The sequence below is a fragment of the Nicotiana tabacum genome, chromosome 11, assembly GCF_000715075.1.
Source record: "Nicotiana tabacum cultivar K326 chromosome 11, ASM71507v2, whole genome shotgun sequence".
NCBI classification, from domain to species: domain Eukaryota; kingdom Viridiplantae; phylum Streptophyta; class Magnoliopsida; order Solanales; family Solanaceae; genus Nicotiana; species Nicotiana tabacum.
In genome coordinates, this window is record NC_134090.1 from 86,290,992 (window position 1) to 86,313,838 (window position 22,847).

A 22,847-nucleotide genomic window follows, 5' to 3' on the forward strand; every position below is an offset into this window, starting at 1 on the left:
CAAATAGTTCTTTCCTATTTATTTCCCATTTTAATTGTGGTTCCGTGTATGATCCGGAATAATATCTACAATGATGTTCAATTTTTTCATTATCATATTTATATTGAACTCCTCCGTAGCTGTGATCACTAGAATCAGTTTCTACAATATATGTAAATTGTTTCTTTTCATCTGGAAAATATAGTTTTGGTAATTTTTTACACATATTTTTTATCTTCTGTATATGTATTTTATCTTTTTCGTCAAAATGATATTCTATGTCCTTTTTTAATTTTTTCTGTAATGGTTTTAAGTTTTCTGCTAATTTAGGAATATATTCTCTTACTTGGTTAACCAATCCTAAAAATGATTGTAACTTCTTTTTTGTATCAAGTGTTTCATTCAAGTTAATTATTTTTTGTACTACATGGGTTTGCATTTTTATTCCGTTTTTATCTATTTGTATACCTAAAAATTCTATTTGATTTTTCATTACTTCTGCTTTTTTTTTTACTTAAACTTATTCCTGATATTTCTACAATGTGTATGAATTTTTCTAGTAGTTTTATATGTTCGTTCTCTGTTCTAGAATATAGCAATATATCATCTATATATATTATACAATTTTCTAATTGGTTGAAGTAATTATCCATAAAATGTTGATACCTACCTGGTGCATTTTTATATCCAAAAGGTAATACGTTCCATTCGTAAAATCCTTGTGGTACTGTGAATGCTGTTAACTTTTTAGATTCATCTTCTAGTTTTAAATGGTAAAATCCTGATTTACAGTCAAATTTACTAAAATAGTTATATCCTTGTATTTGTCTAATTTTTAGTATTTTATTTGGTATCGGATAATTATATGTTTTTGTTTTTGCATTTAAGTTTCTATAATCTATAACCATACGGCTTTTTCCTCTTTTTTGTTCACTATGCTTATTTACTATAAATGCTGGGCTAGTATGTTTACTATTACTTTCTTGTATGTAGTTATTATCTAATAATTCTTTTATATGCATTTTAAATTCTGTTAAATCATTAAAATTGTATTTTAAAGGTTTTTGTGTTATTATGCTATTTTCATCTATTAGTTCAATCTTTATTTTTGTTTGATGTTTTTCCCATCCTTGGAGTGGATTATCATTATATAGTAATTCTAGTTTATCTTGTAGTGGTTTTATCTTATTTATTGAGAAAATGATTATCTCTATATTATGGTTACTTTGTATTACATTTTCTAATTTTTGGGTAATCTTTTCACTTCCTTTAATCCAGGGTGTTGTTTTTCTTACTTTATTATTTACTCTTTTTGCTCCTAATTTTTGTTTACACGGGGTAGTAAACCACCAATGTGTTTTTGTTATAATATGTGGGTATAATTTATCTAAAAATGGCATTCCTAATAATATATCTTTATTTGTGAATTCGTAACTATATATTTCTTCTATGGTTAATATTTTATCCCATATTTGTATTTTTATATTTCTTGCTTTATATGTTATCATACTTCCTTCATTATTAAATCCTGTTACTACTATGGGGGTTTTTAGCTTTTCCCATTTACTTTCTGGTAAACAATTATGTCTACACATATTAGCTTCTGCTCCTGTATCCACCATAGGTGTATAATATCTATTATAATATCCTTCTACTATTATTTTGGAAAGTATGTATATCTTTGGCATTATATCAAAGTTCTTTTTATTATTATTTTCTTATTTTCATAACTTATTGTTAATTGCCTATCTTCTAATTTATATGGTTTGACTTTTTCTAACCATTTTATCCCTAGTGTAATATTTTTATCTCCTTGATATATTTTAAAATTTATTAATATTGGTATTCCTCCAATAATTAATTCTTTTTCAGTTGTTTCTTCGTTTTTTCTTAACGCTTTTGGTAGTTCTGAATTTTGTTGTTCTATTGTTACTATCTCTTGTTCTGGTATTAGTTCTCTTATAACATAATTTTCTTCCTGCCCTGTATTTATTAGTATTAAATATTTTCTTTGGTCCATTATTCCTGTTATATAATAATGATGTGGGTTTATTTCTTCTATTTTTTGTTCTATTAATTTTTGTGGAATGGTATAATTTATTCTTTTTGATGTACTTCTTGATGTACTTCTTGATGATGTTTCTGGCATTTCATTATTTATTCGTTTTGATGTGCTTAATCTTTCTTTTACTATTTCTAAATCTTCATCCATGTCTATTTCTGTATAACTGTAATCATTGTTGTCTATAACTGATACTATTCTTTCGAATGGATTTTCTATTTTTATTTTATTTATTTTATTTTTAGCTGTTATCTTATGTTTTGTTGTTAAGACATATAGATTTTTACATCTTGCTGTGAATATTTTACTTCCTGGTGCTAATTCTATTCCAGACATTTTCCAGTATAATACTAATGATTTATCTATATTTTTATCATCTACTGCTACTGAATAGTTAGCACTTACTATAAATTTAAATTTTTGGTATATTAAGTTACCTCTTACAGCACTTATTATACTCTTTTCTATAGGTTGTACAATCCTATCATCTGCCAAGTATATTTCTATAGGGGTATCTATTCCTTCCCTAAAACATGCTTTTATTAGGATCTCCGTTCCTCCTAAGTGTACATATTTTATTGGATTTTTTGCTTTTATATCTTGTATTTCTTTATTTAGTAGTCTTTTATTTAAAATTGGTATTTGTGCTTTACCTTTGATGTATTTACAATCTATTATATGTTCTCTTTGGCTTACTACATAGTATTCTTCTTTTTGTCTTTTAAACCAATTCTTTATTGTTGGTACTTCTAATATTTTGTCTATACATAGATCCAATTCTTTTCCTTTTATTTGTTCAAATATATTAGCGTCAAATATTATTTTTTGTTCTGAAGATTGTTCATCTTGGTGTTCTTCTTGTTGTATAATTTGTATATCTTTTTCAGTCATAATTTTCTTCATCTGACTCTTCTATGTCCTTGTTTATTTCATTTTCAGAGAACTCGTTTTCTGATATCTCATATATGCTGTCTTCACTGCTTAATTCATAATCTACATATTCTATTTGTGTATATTTATCATTATCTATCAATATTTCGGTAATTTGTTTCTTCTTTGGGTTTTTGGGTAATTTACAATCTTTGGCTAAGTGTCCTAGCTTTCCACAATTATAGCAAGTACATTCTGTTAGTTTTTTCTTTTTCCTATATGGTTTTTTATGTTTATAATTTTTTACATAATATCTTCTTCTTGGTTTCCTATATTTATATTTTGAATATTTTGATTTAAATTTCTTTTTCTTTCCTTCTTTTTTGTAATATTTATCTGTGCAGCCAAATTGGGGTGTTATTCTACATTTGCAACATGCCAAATTTTTTACTAATATTTTTTCCATTTTCATGTTTTCTTTATATTTTTCACATAATTCTATAAACCAGTTTTGTAGAAATTTTATCCTTACTCCTAATGTATCTGCTAGTCCTGCTTCGTTCCAACTTTTTATTATTTTTGAGCTAAAGGGTTCTGGTAATTTTGTAAAATATAATTTTCTTATCTCTTTACTTTCATCTGGACTATATGTTCCTTTATAATAATAGTCTCTAAATGCACAAGTATATTCATCTATATAACACATATTACATATTGCTAATTTTGTCATTAAATTTCTATTTGTAATTTTTTCTTTATTTTGTTCTTCTACTTCTGTTGTCATACTACTAAATTCATTTCTTATTGCTATTTCATATTTATTTAATATATCTGTAACTGTTGTTGTAGTTGTACCGTCAAGTTTTTTATTACTCCTTAATGTGTCTAAGCTTTCACTTGATAAATTTTGTAACCATAATTTTACAGTTCCTATTAATGTTCTTTCTATATATCCTGGTGTTTCCGTTATTGTTATTTTATTATCTATTAGTTGTTTTGAGATATATCCTATCCATAATTGTATTGTTTTATTTATATCTGCTACACAATCTAGATCTAAAAAATTATATTGTTCAGTTATCTGTCTTGGTGCCCATTTCTTATTTAACCTTTTATCCCATAATGTTTTGTTTCTGTCATATGCATCATAACTTACTCTGTAATAGGTTGGGTTTAATTGTTTTGGATTTTTTATTCCTGATATGCTTGGTTTATCTTCGTTCATATCTCCTGTATTTATTTCTGGGTTTATTTTTATCTTTTCTGTTTTTTCTATAAGTTCTGTGTATGTTTCACTTGTTTCTGAATAGTTTTCTCCTAGTTCTGTGTCTTTATCACTTTGGTCATTTATTTCGTTTATACTTATTTTTGATGGACTCTCCTGTACTTCTTCTAACTGTAATTTGAATCTTTCTATCTCATTTGTTAGTTTTAGTTCTTCTTCTTCTTCTTTACGTTTTTCCTTTTCTTTTAGTTTATTTGCATACATCTGTTTTAGCATCTCTAATTCTTTTTCTAATTCTGTTATTTTAGTGTTTTTTACTTCCTCTATCTGTTGTATTGTTTCTTTAGCTTGCTGTTGTATTTCTTTAATCTCTCGTTTTCTATCTATTTCTTCGTTTTCTTTTGTTATTCTAACCATGGCGGTTAAACTATCCTCTAGTTTTACAGTTTCTTTTTCTAACATTAAGTTTAGGTTATTTCCTATTTTTTTTATATCTTCTTCCTAAGTTAGAAAATATTATTGTTATTTTTAATCCTTCTGGATTCTCATATGTTTTCTCTTCTAATGCGAATTCTTCTTTATTCATCTTTTATCCTTTAGATAACAAACATATTTATATTCTGTTTTAGATATTATATCGATTAATTTGGACAGCCTGGCTTTGTTTATTTTTGTGATACTCAAGTATTCATATTCTATATATAGTTTCTTTAGTTTCTTCCTAATTTTCTGCGATTTCTTAGTTATTTTGATTGTTTCACTGTTTTGCGGGTTTGTACTATTAATGTCAGTGTTATTTTTCATGATTTGCTTCTTAATATAAATGTTTATTTTTCATAGCTCTGATACCAATTCATGGGTTGTTTGAGTTCATCTTAGTTTTCATAGGATCTTTTTTATGTAGTTGTGGAATTAAATGCTTTTTCATGATTATCTGTAGCTAACGAAATTAACCTTGAAATTTCTTTTATATTTTCAAGTGAGTATTCTAAGTATTTAATATCTTTAGTTTTTTGATATTCTTCTATAATTTTTTCTAATATTATTTTTGACATATTTATATGTTTTAGAATTTCTAACCAGTACTTAAAATATTTGTAACTATCAATTTTTGATTTGTTCATATTAATACTGAGATGTATACCTGTTGATACATATATCCATGGTTTCTATATTTCTCAGTGTTATTTCTTTTCTGTGTTGATAACTTTCAAGTTTATCTTCATAAATTTCAATTTCATTTTCTATAGTTAATAAAGCTTTATTACATAATTTATTATATCTAATAATATCTTTGCAGGTTTTAATATTGTATTTAACACAATCTATTTTTCTATTTATGTTACTGAGGTTTTTAAGAAGTTTCCATTTCTGGGTATTATAGAATCTTATATAATGAAAAGTGTTATGTTTCATTTATAAAAAGATTTTATTAACTTGATATGTGATCATTAGTCTGAATATAAATCTAGTTCATATAGATCTAATATATCTATTTCATGTGATACAATTAGTTCCGTAAATGCTTGTTCCATTACATATATTATTTCAAAAATAACTAAAATATCGTAAATTTTTCTTTTAACATCGTTATTAAGTCTCTTAAAGATATATAACATAAGTATTTTGTAGTCAATATTTTCTTCTAATAAATACGTGTGGTTGTTCATTTAGATTTATTATTTATCCTTATCATGTGTTTACTAAACATATTCCCTCTAACCTCTTTGTTTATCATAGAGTTTATCATATTTTAATAAGTTATACTGAACAATCTTTTCTGGTCACTACCATGTTTTTCATGCTTCAATCATTTACCCTAACAGCGCCTCAACTCTGTGTACTCCCCTAAACGGCTTCCTTGCCTACTGGTTTCCACTTTAGGATGGCATAGTCTGGGCTTAACTACTCTCAGCATTAACCATCATCGTTCGATCAAAATTGAACTCTCCTCTTGTTAGAGAAGGCCCTTGGCCTTAAAGGGTGATTTCGAACTTATCGAAATAGTAACCCGTCATCGTTCGATCGAAGTCAAACTCTTCTCTTTTTGGCGAAGTCCCTTGGCCTAAAAGTGTGTTATTTCAAACTTATCGAAATGGTAGCCAGTCATCGTTTGATCGAGGTCGAACTTTTCCCTTTTTGGCGAAGTCCCTTGGCCTTAAAGGGTGTTTTTTGAATTTATCGAAAGAGTAACCCGTCATCGTTCAATCGAGGTCAAACTCTTCTCTTTTCGAAGAAGGCCCTTGGCCTTAAAGGGTGTTATTTCAAACTTTATCGAAATAGTAACCCGTCATCGTTCAATCGAGGTCAAACTCTTCTCTTTTCGGAGAAGGCCCTTGGCCTTTAAGTGTGTTATTTCGAACTTATCGAAATAGTAACTTATCGTCGTTCGATCGAGGTCGAACTCTTCTCTTTTTGACGAAGGCCCTTGGCCTTAAAGGGTGTTTTTTCGAACTTATCGAAATAGTAAATCGTCATCGCTCAATCGAGGTCAAACTCTTCCTTTTTTGGTGAATGACCTTGGCCTAAAAGGGTTTTATTTCGAACTTATCGAAATAGTAACCCATCATCGTTCGATCGAGGTCGGACTCTTCTTTTTTTGGAGAAGGAACTAGGCCTTAAAGGGTGTTATTTCAAACTTATCAAAATAGTAACCGTCGTCGTTCGATAAAAATCGAACTCTCCTCTTGTTAGAGAAGGCCCTTGGCCTTAAAGTATCTTATTTTGAGCTCTATCGAAATAGTAACCCTTCATCGTTCGATTGAGGTCGAACTCTTCTCTTTTTGGCGAAGGACCTTGGCCTTAAAGGGTGTTATTTCGAACTTATTAAAATAGTATCCCGTCGTCGTTCGATCGTGGTCGAACTCCTTTCCTTTTGGCAAAGGCCCTAGGCCTTAAAGGCTGTTATTTCGAACTTATCGAAATAGTAGCCCGTCATCATTCGATCGAGGTAAAACTCTTCTCTTGGCGAAGGCCCTTGTCCTAAAAGTGTGTTATTTCGAACTTATCGAAATAGTATCTTGTCGTCGTTTGATTTAGGTCGAACTCTTCTCTTTTTTGCGAAGGCCGTAGGCATTAAAGGGTATAATTTCGAACTTTATCGAAATAGTAACCCGTCGTCATTCAATCAAGGTCGAACTCTTGTCTTTTTGGCGAAGGCCCTTGGCCTAAAAGAGTGTTATTTTTAACTTATCAAAATAGTAACCCGTCATCGTTCGATCGAGGTCGAACTCTTCTCTTTTTGGCGAAGGCCCTAGGCCTTAAAGGGTGTTATTTCAAACTTAACGAAATAGTAACCATCATCGTTCGATCAAAATCGAACTCTCCTCTTGTTAGAGAAGGCCCTTGGCCTTAAAGGGTGTTATTTCGAACTTATCGAAATAGTAACCCGTAATCGTTCGATCAAAGTCAAACTCTTCTCTTTTTGGCCAAGTCCCTTGGCCTAAAAGTGTGTTATTTCGAACTTATCGCAATAGTAGCCCGTCATCGTTCGATCGAGGTCGAACTTTTCTCTTTTTGGCGAAGTCCCTTGGCCTTAAAGGGTGTTTTTTGAACATTATCGAAATATTAACCCGTCATCGTTCAATCGAGGTCGAACTCTTCTCTTTTCGAAGAAGGCCCTTGGCCTTAAAGGGTGTTATTTCAAAATTTATCGAAATAGTAACCCGTCGTCGTTCAATCGAGGTCAAACTCTTCTCTTTTCGGAGAAGGCCCTTGGCCCTTAAGTGTGGTATTTCGAACTTATCAAAATAGTAACTTATCGTCATTCGATCGAGGTCGAACTCTTCTCTTTTTGACGAAGGCCCTTGGCCTCAAAGGGTGTTTTGTCGAACTTATCGAAATAGTAAATTGTCATCGTTCAATCGAGGTCAAACTCTTCTCTTTTTGGCGAATGAACTTGGCCTTAAAGGGTGTTATTTCGAACTAATCGAAATAGTAACCCATCATCGTTCGATCGAGGTCGAACTCTTCTTTTTTTGGAGAAGGCCCTAGGCCTTAAAGGGTGTTATTTCAAACTTATCGAAATAGTAACCGTCGTCGTTCGATAAAAATTGAACTCTCCTCTTGTTAGAGAAGGCCCTTGGCCTTAAAGTATCTTATTTTGAGCTCTATCGAAATAGTAACTCGTCATCGTTCGATTGAGGTCGAACTCTTCTCTTTTTGGCGAAGGACCTTGGCCTTAAAGGATGTTATTTCGAACTTATTGAAATAGTATCCTGTCGTCGTTCGATCGTGGTCGAAATCCTTTCCTTTTGGCAAAGGCCATAGACCTTAAAGGCTGTTATTTCGAACTTATCGAAATAGTAGCTATCGCACCTCCTTTTTCCGCGCCCGCGTGGATGCGTGGGGAGTTTTCTCCAATTAAAGGACAGTCGAAACGGGATTTATTTATTTATTTATTTCAGAGTCGCCACCTGGGAATTTTAAGGCGTCCCAAGTCACCAGTTTTAATCCCTAAATCGAGGAGAATATGACTCTGTTTTGTTATTTTGCGAACCAGAAATCCTGAGTAAGGAATTCTGTTAATCCGGAAGAAGGTGTTAGGCATTTCCGAATTCCATGGTTCTAGCACGGTCGCTTAACTGTTTTTTTTTATTCTTGGCTTATCTTGATTTTACATTTTTATTGCAGGATTTTGTTACTGCTTCTGTTTATTGTTTACAATTATATAAGCGAATTACGCGTACGTATATTCGTATTATATACCTTTTATGATTACAGAGAATCGTGCCACGCATACGTGTACACAAAAGGTTGATAATATTATTTTTTTTATATTTTTATTATATAAAAAAAATCCTACGTTCGAAGTTAGAAATAAAATTAAGAACACCGTCGCCCTTGTATGATTAAACAGTGAACTGCACATCTCGGGTTATATGAAATTATTTTAACATCCTTGGAGAAATCCCTTTTATTAAATATTCGCTCGAAGTTGCGCGAACGCATAATCCGAATTTGCTTTTAAAAATATAATCAGGTTACGCGAACGCATCCCTAATCGCGCAAAATATTTGTAATGGTATTATGAATTTTCCACAAATTGTTTATTATATTCATACATTTTTATGTGAAAATCATAAGAAATTCCCATTTTTAGAGGCCCTTAAATTCTTCGAAAAGAATTCACAATTTATTAAATGTTTACAGCTGATTATATTTTCACATATGAATTATATTCTTTCGAGCCATTCAAATTTTAGGAGTAAAATAAACGAAGTGTGATTAAGACTACCATTTTTCTCGTAAATACAATATATATACATATACCCAAAAATGAATTGCGTATGAAACTAAAAAAAATGATTTATAAAGGGAAGAGATATTTTTGAAGAATTTTTATTATTTTTATTTAATGCAAATTCTTTTTTTACTTACCATTGATGTAAAATGTTGCAATTCGTGCTTTTACATCTCCTCTCATTCTCATATACTTGTTTTTAATCTAATAGGCGAAATTATTTTATTTAATTCTGCTTATGATTGAGTTTGGGATATATACACATAATCAAACCAATTTGATTCTCAATCTATGTGAATTATTGCTAAACACTACTTTTGCATTGTATAAATTTCTAGGCCCTTTGTTATTAAGAAAGAGAATAAGTCTACTTCTTGACTTAATAAAATGATATTGCATACAATATTATTCGCCATATCTTTGACATTGTGAACATAGCGGATTTTACTAAGGCAACTTTCAACTATTGATTATAAACATAACCATTGTTATGCCATAATATAGCAAAATGCAACCAACATCACCTAGCTTTAAACAACAACTAACTACTGACCAAATAGTCCAATAATGTATTTTTCCTTGATATTTTCATATTATGCTGCACCTAACTAACAATACCATAAAGTTCAAATAATGGCCAACTTTCTGCCATGTTCCTTATTTTGACAGTTCAAATATGACTAAACTAATGAGATTTCAGAATGGCTAACATTATTACAAAGCTTTTATACGAATGTCAAAATAAGACAATTAACTTATAGCCATCGTGTTGAATTCACTACTAGTTAACTAACATGAAACAAAACTGAAATTTAAACTAATGAACTCGGACGAATGGAAAACAGAATTATAATTTCCAAGCTTCATTTTTTGTCATGTTGAAGCTCTTTATAACATGAGTTTAAAAGATATGTACCTGGAAATGAAGGTAGAAGGAGTAAATTTCAGCAATAATAGCAGCAACAAAACACCGGCAGAATATACCAATAACAAAGCAAGTCGGAACAAGACCCGTTAACCCAGATGAACATTGACAGAAACTTGAGAAAAAAATTTCAGATTCAAACTGAACAATATCCACAAACAAACAACGGACAGATTCTAGAAGAATAACATTTTTTCAGATTTCAGTTTCTTTCCTGTTTCGGATTCCTAATTCTGATTTTTCTATTTCTGCTTTTGTATCTGTTTCAGATTGTGTGTGTGTGTGTGTGTGAATGTTCTCTTTTCTATTTCATTTTCTGTTTTCTTCCTCTCTTTCCTCTTCTTACAAAATAATCTGAGTTCTTTTCTTTTCTTCAAAATCTCAGTCTTAAAAATTTCTCTCCAAATCTCCTCAAATCTCTGAGTCTCTAAAAATCTGTTTGCTTACAGGTCTGTCCCTTTCTTTTTAGGTGCTGCCTGGACCCCTTCTTTCTTTTAAAAACAAAAAATCATATCAAAATCTGCTTTTAAAAACTTTAAATCCCATTAAGTGACCTTTTTCCTGATTTCCAGCATTCCATTACCCTTTATTTCCCATTATCCCATTAAATTAAAAGCCATTAACATTTCACTTTCAGCCCACTATTATTATCAGATTACCCTCACTGTTTTATCCCAGAAATATCCCAGAAATCCTACTGTAATTACTGTTATTACTGCCTTTAAACTAAAATTCAGAATCTGATACAAAACAAATTTTAAAATCTGTCCAGGCTTGATTATCCTTCTGATTTTAACAGCTAGAACCAATCCTAATCAACTTCCTAACACAGTTGTATCTATCCAACATTTGTAAACTTGAATTCAAACTTAACATCACAATAACATTACACTGATTATTATAACAATTCAAACTGAACTTCAACATTGAACTAGAATCAAACAATCACAAGAGCATTGTCAATATATTGACACTGCCCTGAAACTTAATGTTCAGGAAATAACATATACACAGCACTTATTTTGACAGATTCATATAAACCAGGATGATTTAATTAAAGAGATTATCTACAACATCTGTCAACAAACAGTACATAAAAATAGAAACAGATTGTTTCAACTAGCATTATCACAAACGGGAATTCATAATGTAACTAATCGACGAACTTAATCGAGTCGATTACACACATTGTAAATAATCATAACCAACAGAAATAATTCACATTTTGATCAAGTAGACGGGTAGGAGACAGAATCACAGAAATAAACAAAAATATGAAAAATTACACAGGTTATTAAAACAAACAATAACACACGTAGAATATACAAAAGAAATAGAAAAAAAATACCTCTGAATCTTCAAATTTATTCAGACTCGAACTCAACTTGGATTTGGACTTTTGAAATAAAACAGACCTTAGTCGAAGTATTTTCAACTGAAAATACTTCGACTAAGGTCGATTAAACCTCAATCCCTCGTTTGAATTGAAAAAATTCCAAGATTGGAAAATTTTTTAGGGTTTCAGATTTTGGATCTTAAATCCGAACACTTCTGGGCAGATTCGAAAGGAACCAAAGATGACACAAGGGTGAGGGAAGCCTAGAGGTCATTTGGTGTTAATTTGGAACGAATCTGAGTAGGGTTAGGTTTCACTCGAATCTTCAAATGAAGATTCGAGTATTTCCATGAAGATTCGAACCATGCTACTAACAGATCCGTGATGAGGATGGATAGGGGATGCTATGGTGTTAATTAGGGGCTGTTTGGTTTAGATCTGAGTTTGGCTCGAATCTTCAAATGAAGATTCGAGAACCTTCAGGAGGATTCGAGCCAAGTGGCTAACATATTTGGATAGAGGATGTTCAGGGGGTTCTGGGGTGTTAAGGTGGTGACCGGCGGCGTTGTTGCCTCCGGGTTTCAGGCGGTGGGGAATGAGGGCGGCTAGGGTTAGGGGTTTGGTTCGGGGAAGACGATGAATAGTAAGGAAGGGAGGTGCTTAGTCAGGGGGCCGGGGTAGGGGTTTGAACTTTATATAGGGGAAGGGTGAATTGATCTAAGCCGTTGGATCAAACAGAATAGATGGCCAGGATCAGTTCATTAAACCAAACGATGTCGTTTGGTTTAATGCCAGGGTCGGGCTGAGTCGGGGCAATGGGTCGGGTAGAGGGTTCGGGGTAAGGGTAGGGTATCTCAGCTGATGGATTGATTTAATCCAACGGTCCTTGATGAAGCGTGACCAAACGTCGTCGTTTGTATTTGTTCCTGAGTTGGACCGGACCTGGGTTGTTTGGATTGGGCTGAGGGGGGGTCAGTTTTGTTTGGGCCTGGATTTTAGTCCAGGTCCGATTTTTTTTATTTTTCCAATTTATTTTCATTTTTCTAATTTAAATTCCTAATTTTAATTATAAAACAATTTTAACCTCACACAAAAAATATTAATTACTTTATAACAACTATTTAACACATAGTCAAAACATTAATCACACAGTGACATATTTAAAATAGAACAAATGCATATTTTTGTGATTTTATTTAAATTAACTTTTAAATGCATAATTAAATCCTAATTATGCATGCAACACGTGTTTTTTTATTTTATTTTTTATTTTAACAAACAAAGTAAACATTTACGGACATAACACAAATATTTAATAAACGCCACACAAATTCTAAAAATTGCACACTAAAAGAAATTTATTTTATTTTTGATTTATTTTGGAGTAGTTTTCGTGAGGCAAAAATCACGTGCTCACAGCTGCCCCTCTTTGCGCGGAAACTCGAAGAGTTTTCGTGCAAAGATTAAGTGAGCGGATACGAGCGATTTTTGCCTGTCCGAATACCCCGTGGGAAGCATTTTTTGAAAGATTTGACCGAACCTCTGCTTCAAAGGTTTCCTACATATCCTTGGCTATAAAGGAATCAGGTCAATGTAGTTCGGGAAGTGTTGGGTAGCTGGGACTACCGTGGGACTGTGATATTACTGCTATTTCGTGCTGCTTTTACTGCTTGCTGACCTCCTTATTACACCTTGCTTCAAAGGTAATACAAAGAAAAACTAAACTAGACTATGGTACATGAATTATAAAATCTTATCTAGATCATGCCCTGCGTTCCTTGTTGTCTTGATATCTTGGTGACTCTTGGGCATTTGGCTTATTCCGTATTCCTTTTCATTGTGTCCCATATTTTCTTTATCTGTTCGGGACTCTTGTCGTTTCCTGCTGGGGACTTTGTTGGACTCATCTGCTTTATTGACTCTAAGTGTGCTCCTTTCTCATATGAGCGGGCTTTTGATTTCAATACTTCAATTGTATTCCCTTGTTCTCCAGGTGGGTGCCTGACTTCTGCTGCTTCAATTGTATTCCCTTGTTCTCCAGGTGGGCGCCTGATTTCTGTTGCCTTAATTATATTCCCTTGTTCTCCAGGTGGGCGCCTGACTGCTTCTTTTCTTTGTCCTTATTCTCCAGGTGGACGCCTGACTTCTTCAATTCTCATCCTCATTCTCCAGGTGGACGCCTGATTTCTTCTTAAATTCTTTATCCTCATTCTCCAGGTGGACGCCTGATTTCTTCAATTCTCATCCTCATTCTCCAGGTGGACGCCTGATTTCTTCAATTCTTCATCCTCATTCTCCAGGTGGACGCCTTACTTCTTTTTAATTCTTCATCCTCATTCTCCAGGTGGACGCCTGATTTCTTTAATTCTCATCCTCATTCTCCAGGTGGACGCCTGACTTCTTTTTAATTCTTCATCCTCATTCTCCAGGTGGACGCCTGATTTCTTCTTAAATTCTTCATCCTCATTCTCCAGGTGGACACCTGATTTCTTCTTAAATTCTCATCCTCATTCTACAGGTGGACGCCTGACTTCTTTTTAATTCTTCATCCTCATTCTCCAGGTGGACGCCTGACTTCTTCTTAAATTCTTCATCCTCATTCTCCAGGTGGACACCTGATTTCTTCTTAAATTCTCATCCTCATTCTACAGGTGGACGCCTGACTTCTTTTAATTCTTCATCCTCATTCTCCAGGTGGACGCCTGATTTCTTTAATTCTCATCCTCATTCTCCAGGTGGACGCCTGACTTCTTTTTAATTCTTCATCCTCATTCTCCAGGTGGACGCCTGATTTCTTCTTAAATTCTTCATCCTCATTCTCCAGGTGGACACCTGATTTCTTCTTAAATTCTCATCCTCATTCTACAGGTGGACGCCTGACTTCTTTTTAATTCTTCATCCTCATTCTCCAGGTGGACGCCTGACCTCTTCTTAAATTCTTCATCCTCATTCTCCAGGTGGACACCTGATTTTTTCTTAAATTCTCATCCTCATTCTACAGGTGGACGCATGACTTCTTTTTAATTCTTCATCCTCATTCTCCAGGTGGACGCCTGATTTCTTTAATTCTCATCCTCATTCTCCAGGTGGACGCCTGACTTCTTTTTAATTCTTCATCCTCATTCTCCAGGTGGACGCCTGATTTCTTCTTAAATTCTCATCCTCATTCTCCAGGTGGACGCCTGACTCTTTTTTAATTCTTCATCCTCATTCTCCAGGTGGACGCCTGATTTCTTTAATTCTTCATCCTCATTCTCCAGGTGGACGCCTGACTTCTTTTTAATTCTTCATCCTCATTCTCCAGGTGGACGCCTGATTTCTTCTTTAATTCTTCGTCCTCATTCTCCAGGTGGACTCCTGATTTCTTCTTTAATTCTTTTCATCCTCATTCTCTAGGTGGACGCCTGATTTCTTTAATTCTTCATCCTCATTCTCCAGGTGGACGCCTGATTTCTTCTTTTCTCATCCTCATTCTCCAGGTGGACGCCTGACTTCTTTTTAATTCTTCATCCTCATTCTCCAGGTGGACGCCTGATTTCTTCTTAAATTCTCATCCTCATTCTCCAGGTGGACGCCTGACTTCTTTTTAATTCTTCATCCTCATTCTCCAGGTGGACGCCTGATTTCTTTAATTCTTCATCCTTATTCTCCAGGTGGACGCCTGATTTCTTCAATTCTCATCCTCATTCTCCAGGTGGACGCCTAACTTCTTTTTAATTCTTCATCCTCATTCTCCAGGTGGATGCCTGATTTCTTCTTAAATTCTCATCCTCATTCTCCAGGTGGACGCCTGACTTCTTTTTAATTCTTCATCCTCATTCTCCAGGTGGACGCCTGATTTCTTTAATTCTTCATCCTCATTCTCCAGGTGGACGCCTGACTTCTTTTTAATTCTTCATCCTCATTCTCCAGGTGGATGTCTAACTTCTTTTTAATTCTTCATCCTCATTCTCCAGGTGGACGCCTGATTTCTTTAATTCTTTACCAGGTGTTTCCTGACACAAATGTTGTTTTTGCCCCTGTTTTAAATCAAAGAAAACTTCGTTAATTTAAAGCAGGGTGGTTAACTGGGGCATTCTTGTCGATGGTGGGGCTTCTCTTCGTCTTGTTTTATTGCCTTGGAATGGTTGAAAAGACTATTTGTTCTTGTAATTGATCCTTAACTATAGGACTTCTTCTTTTTCTTTATCCTCATTCTCCAGGTGGACGCCTGATTTCTTCTTAATTTCTTCATCGGGTTTTTCCTGACACCAATGTTGTTTTTGCCCCTCTTGCCCATCATGGCCGTATTTTTGTCCTATGCAACCTTGAATCTTGGTAGTATACCTTGACATTCTTTCCTATTTGTTTGGTACAAAACTCATCTCAAAAGCTTTAGAAGAGTAAGATTATTAGTGACGAAAACATGATGATTTCGACAATCTAAAAAGAAAAATCCAAATTTGGGTAATTGTTGGAGAAGGAATAAAGGACTTATCTGATTGGAGTTACTGGCGCCAATGATCATGGCATGCAATTTGGATTAATCAACCTAGTCTTTTAATCAATCTCCTTTCAATTGTCTCATTTTTGTTTTCCCCAAAATTTCCATAACCCAACTTCATTTTTCATTTTACAGACCTGTTTGACTTGCAATATGTCAAAGAGTTTTTTTTTTTACCGACAAACCTTCCTCATTTGTTCATTTCTTACTTCCTTTTCGCCTTATGGTGCCTGCGAAGGTTTTCACCAATAAAACTCTCTCATTTTACTTTCTCTCAACTTATATCATCTTATGGTGCCCGTGTGGGTTTTAACCTATAAGACTCTCTCATTTTTACTTTCTTTTCTTGTCTGTACCAGAGTGTTATGAACCATCTTCATTTGCTTGACTCAGCATTTTTCTAAGATTGATCGAAAGGTCTTTTTGGTATGGGGTTGGAATGGAAAGGTATCAAAAGCTAAATAGTTTTGGTATGGGTTTAAAATTACAATTCTTGGAATCTTTTTCTTATTTCCGATACAATTCATGCCCCAGTTTCTTGATTGGGGTCTCTTGAGGTTTCTTTTTGTGCACATTATGCATATTGTGCACCTTATGACCGAGCCGTGAGGCGCCTACGTATCATTCTTTGAGGAATCAGGTCAAACGTAGTTCACTACAATAATAGTGATTTGATTTTTTTTTTACACATATTTGATTTTTATTGATTCCAAGAGAGGGTAGGAAAGAAACAAATATGGCTCAAAAGGGGAAGCAAAGGGTATAGTGTATGGATAGCAAAATAAATTGCCTTTGTAATTCCAATCTTCGAAATAATGCTAAATACAAACCTTCAAAAAGTTATGTATAATATCTTTTTACTGCGTCAGAATTGATCGCCATGTCTATGCATTTGCCTTCAATATCTGTTAAGCATAGTGCACCATTCGATAATACTCTGGTCACATTGAATGGTCCTTGCCAATTCGGGGCAAATTTGCCTTTTGCCTCAATCTGATGTGGAAGAATACGTTTCAGCACATGTTGACCCACTTCAAACTTCTGGGGACGCACCTTTTTGTTGTATGCTCTTGCTATTCTTCTTTGATACAATTGGCCATGACATACTGCGGCCAATCGTTTTTCATCAATCAAAGTTAACTGTTCCAGACGGGTTTTGACCCATTCATCATCATTAATCTTCGCTTAGGCGATGATCCGAAGGGAAGGAATCTCAACTTCTGCAGGAATTACTGCTTCAGTGCCATATACCAACAAATAAGGAGTTGTTCCTACTGAAGTGCGGACAGTAGTGCGATATCCCAATAACGCAAATGGTAGTTTTTCATGCCATTGTCTTGAACCTTCTACCATTTTCCGAAGTATCTTCTTTATGTTTTTGTTGGCTGCCTCGACTGCTCCATTCGCCTTGGGCCGATATGGGGTAGAGTTGCGATGTGTAATCTTAAACTGTTGACATACTTCCTTCATTAAGTTACTGTTAAGATTAGCACCGTTATCTGTGATGATCACCTTTGGGATTCCGAATCGACATATGATATTTGAGTGGACAAAATCGACCACAGCTTTCTTGGTCACTGATTTGAATGTCTTGGCCTCAACCCATTTGGTAAAATAATCAATGGCTACCAGAATGAACCTGTGCCCATTGGATGCTGCCGGCTCAATTGGTCCAATCACATCCATGCCCCAGGAAACGAAGGGCCATGGTGCCGACATTGTGTGCAACTCGGATGGTGGAGAATGAATCAAATCTCTGTGTATCTGGCATTGATGACACTTGCGCACAAAACTGATACAATCTCGCTCCATGGTAAGCCAATAATAACCAGCTCGGAGGATTTTCTTTGCCAGTACATATCCGCTCATGTGGGGTCCGCAAACTCCCGAATGTACTTCAGACATGATAGCCGTAGCTTGTCTGGCATCTATGCATCTTAATAATCCAAGATCTGGTGTTCTTTTATACAAAACTCCTCCGCTTAAGAAGAATCCATTTGACAATCGCCTAATGGTCCTCTTTTGATCTCCTGTGGCTTGTGCTGGATATATTCCCATTCTGATATACTCCTTGATGTCGTGGAACCATGGTTCTCCATCAAATTCTTCTTCAACCATATTGCAATAAGCGTGCTGATCTTGGACTTGAATATGTAGTGGATCCACATAAGCTTTGTCTGGATGGTGCAACATTGATGCCAAAGTAGCCAATGCATCGGCAACCTCATTTTGAATCCTTGGAATATGTCGAAACTCCACTGATTGAAACCGCTGACAAAGATCATGTAGACATTGTCGGTATGGTATGAGCTTCAAATCTCGGGTTTCCCATTCTCCTTGAATTTGATGTATCAGAAGATCCGAATCTCCCATGACTAAGATTCCTTGGATACCCATGTCTGCGGCTAGCCTTAACCCCATAATACAAGCTTCATATTCAGCCATATTATTGGTGCAATAAAATCGCAGTTGAGCCGTAACAGGATAGTGATGCCCTGTTTCAGAGATGATTACAGCTCCTATCCCGACTCCTTTCATGTTAGCAGCTCCGTCGAAGAAAAGTTTCCAACCAGATTTTTCAATTTGCTCGACCTCATCGATATGCATTATTTCTTCATCGAGAAAATAGGTTTTCAACGGCTCGTATTCCTCATCGACCGGGTTTTCAGCTAAATGATCCGCCAGTGCTTGGGCTTTCATTGTAGTCCGAGTCACATAGATGATGTCAAATTCTGTGAGCAATATCTGCCACTTTGCAAGTCTTCCCGTTGGCATAGGCTTTTGAAAAATATATTTCAATGGATCCAGACGAGAAATGAGGTAAGTAGTGTAGGACGACAAATAGTGTTTCAACTTCTGAGCTACCCATGTTAGGGCGCAACATGTCTTTTCCAGATGAGTATACTTAACCTCATAAGCTGTGAATTTCTTGCTAAGGTAGTAGATGGCCTGTTCTTTTCTGCCGGTGAGGTCATGTTGCCCCAATACACAACCACATGAATTTTCCAAGACCGTCAAGTAAAGAATCAAAGGTCTTCCTGGTTCTGGCGGGACCAACACGGGTGGGTTCGACAAGTACCCTTTTATCTTATCAAACGCTTCTTGACACTCATCGGTCCATTTGACCACAACATCCTTTTTCAACAATTTAAAAATAGGCTCACAGGTTGTTGTGAGCTGAGCAATAAACCTGCTGATGTAATTCAACCTTCCCAACAAACTCATTACTTCAGTTTTGTTCCTTGGAGGTGGCAATTCTTGGATGGCTTTTCTTCAAAATCTCAGTCTTAAAAATTTCTCTCCAAATCTCCTCAAATCTCTGAGTCTCTAAAAATCTGTTTGCTTCCTGTATTTATACAGGTCTGTCCCTTTCTTTTTAGGTGCTTCCTAGACCCCTTCTTTCTTTTAAAAACAAAAAATCATATGAAAATCTGCTTTTAAAAACTTTAAATCCCATTAAGTGACCCTTTTCCTGATTTCCATCATTCCATTACCCTTTGTTTCTCATTATCCCATTAAATTAAAAGCCATTAACATTCCACTTTCAGCCCACTATTATTATCAGATTACCCTCACTGTTTTATCCCAGAAATATCCCAGAAATCCTACTGTAATTACTGTTATTACTGCCTTTAAACTAAAATTCAGAATCTGATACAAAACAGATTTTAAAATCTGTCCAGGCTTGATTATCCTTCTGATTTTAACAGCTAGAACCAATCCTAATCAACTTCCTAACACAGTTGTATCTATCCAACATTTGTAAACTTGAATTCAAACTTAACATCACAATAACATTACACTGATTATTATAACAATTCAAACTGAACTTCAACATTAAACTAGAATCAAACAATCACAGGAACATTGTCAATATATTGACACTGCCCTGAAACTTAATGTTCAGGAAATAACATATACACAACACTTATTTTGACAGATTCATATAAACCAGGATGATTTAGCTGACGAGTATTAATTAAAGAGATTATCTACAACATCTGTCAACAAACAGTACATAAAAATAGAAACAGATTGTTTCAACTAGCATTATCACAAACGGGAATTCATAATGTAACTAATCAACGAACTTAATCGATTCGATTACACATATTGTAAATAATCATAACCAACAGAAACAATTCACATTTTGATCAAGTAGACGGGTAGGAGACAGAAGCACAGAAATAAACAAAAATATGAAAAATTACACAGGTTATTAAAACAAACAAAAACACACGTAGAATATACAAAAGAAATAGAAAAAATACCTCTGAATCTTCAAATTTATTCAGACTCGAACTCAACTTGGATTTGGACTTTTGAAATAAAACAGACCTTAGTCGAAGTATTTTCAACTGAAAATACTTCGACTAAGGTCGATTAAACCTCAATCCCTCGTTTGAATTGAAAAAATTCCAAGATTGGAAAATTTTTTAGGTTTCAGATTTTGGATCTTAAATCCGAACACTTCTGGGCAGATTCGAAGGGAACCAAAGATGACACAAGGGTAAGGGAAGCCTATGGGTCATTTGGTGTTAATTTGGAAGGAATCTGAGTAGGGTTAGGTTTCACTCGAATCTTCAAATGAAGATTCGAGTATTTCCATGAAGATTCGAACCATGCTACTAACAGATCCGTGATGAGGATGGATATGGGATGCTATGGTGTTAATTAGGGGCTGTTTGGTTTAGATCTGAGTTTGGCTCGAATCTTCAAATGAAGATTCGAGAACCTTCAGGAGGATTCGAGCCAAGTGGCTAACATATTTGGATAGAGGATGTTCAGGGGGTTCTGGGGTGTTAAGGTGGTGACCGGCGGCGTTGTTGCCGCCGGGTTTCAGGTGGTGGGGAATGAGGGCGGCTAGGGTTAGGGGTTTGGTTCGGGGAAGACGATGAATAGTAAGGAAGGGGGGGTGCTTAGTTAGGGGGCCGGGGTAGGGGTTTGAACTTTATATAGGGGAAGGGTGAATTGATCTAAGCCGTTGGATCAAACAGAATAGATGGCCAGGATCAGTTCATTAAACCAAACGATGTCGTTTGGTTTAATGCCAGGGTCGGGCTGAGTCGGGGCAATGGGTCGGGTAGAGGGTTCCGGGTAAGGGTAGGGTATCTCAGCCGTTGGATTGATTTAATCCAACGGTCCTTGATGAAGCGTGACCAAACGTCGTCGTTTGGATTTGTTCCTGAGTTGGACCAGACCTGGGTTGTTTGGATTGGGCTGAGGGGGGGTCAGTTTTGTTTGGTCCTGGATTTTAGTCCAGGTCCGATTTTTTTTATTTTTCCAATTTATTTTCATTTTTCTAATTTAAATTCCTAATTTTAATTATAAAACAATTTTAACCTCACACAAAAAATATGAATTACTTTATAACAACTATTTAACACATAGTCAAAACATTAATCACACAGTGACATATTTAAAATAGAACAAATAAATATTTTTGTCATTTTATTTAAATTAACTTTAAAATGCATAATTAAATCCTAATTATGCATGCAACACGTGTTTTTTTATTTTATTTTTTATTTTAACAAACAAAGTAAACAATTACGGACATAACACAAATATTTAATAAACGCCACACAAATTCTAAAAATTGCACACTAAAAGAAATTTATTTTATTTTTGATTTATTTTGGAGTAGTTTTCGTGAGGCAAAAATCACGTGCTCACAGTAGCCCGTCATCGTTCGATCGAGGTAAAACTCTTCTCTTTTTGGCGAAGGCCCTTGTCCTAAAAGTGTGTTATTTCGAACTTATCGAAATAGTATCTTGTCGTCGTTCGATTTAGGTCGAACTCTTCTCTTTTTTTGCGAAGGCCATAGGCATTAAAGGGTATAATTTCGAACTTTACCGAAATAGTAACCCGTCGTCGTTCAATAGAGGTCAAACTCTTCTCTTTTTGACGAAGGCCCTTAGCCTTAAAGTGTGTTATTTCGAACTTTATCGAAATAGTAACCCGTCGTCGTTCGTTCGAGGTCAAACTCTTCTCTTTTTGGCGAAGGCCCTTGGCCTAAAAGTGTGTTATTTCGAACTTATCAAAATAGTAACCCGTCATCGTTCGATCGAAGTCGAACTCTTCTCTTTTTGGCGTAGGCCCCGGGCATTAAAGTGTATTATTTTGAATTTTATCGAAATAGTAACCCATCGTCGTTCAATCGAGGTCGAACTCTTCTCTTTTTGGCGAAGGCCCTTGGCCTTAAAGGGTGTTATTTTGAACTTATCTAAATAGTAACCCATGGTCTATCGATTGAGGTCGAATTCTTCTCTTTTTGGCGAAGGCCCTTGGCCTAAAAGAGTGTTATTTCGAACTTATCAAAATAGTAACCCGTCATCGTTCGATCGAAGTAGAACTCTTCTCTTTTTGGCATAGGCCCCAGGCATTAAAGTGTCTTATTTCGAACTTCATCGAAATAGTAGCCATCATCGTTCGATCAAAATCGAACTCTCCTCTTGTTAGAGAAGGCCCTTGGCCTTAAAGGGTGTTATTTCGAAATTATCTAAATAGTAACCCGTCATCGTTTGATCGAAGTCAAACTCTTCTCTTTTTGACGAAGTCCCTTGGCCTAAAAGTGTGTTATTTCGAACTTATCGCAATAGTAGCCCGTCATCGTTCGATCGAGGTCGAACTTTTCTCTTTTTGGCGAAGTCCCTTGGCCTTAAAGGGTGTTTTTTGAACTTTATCGAAATAGTAACCCATCATCGTTCAATCGAGGTCGAACT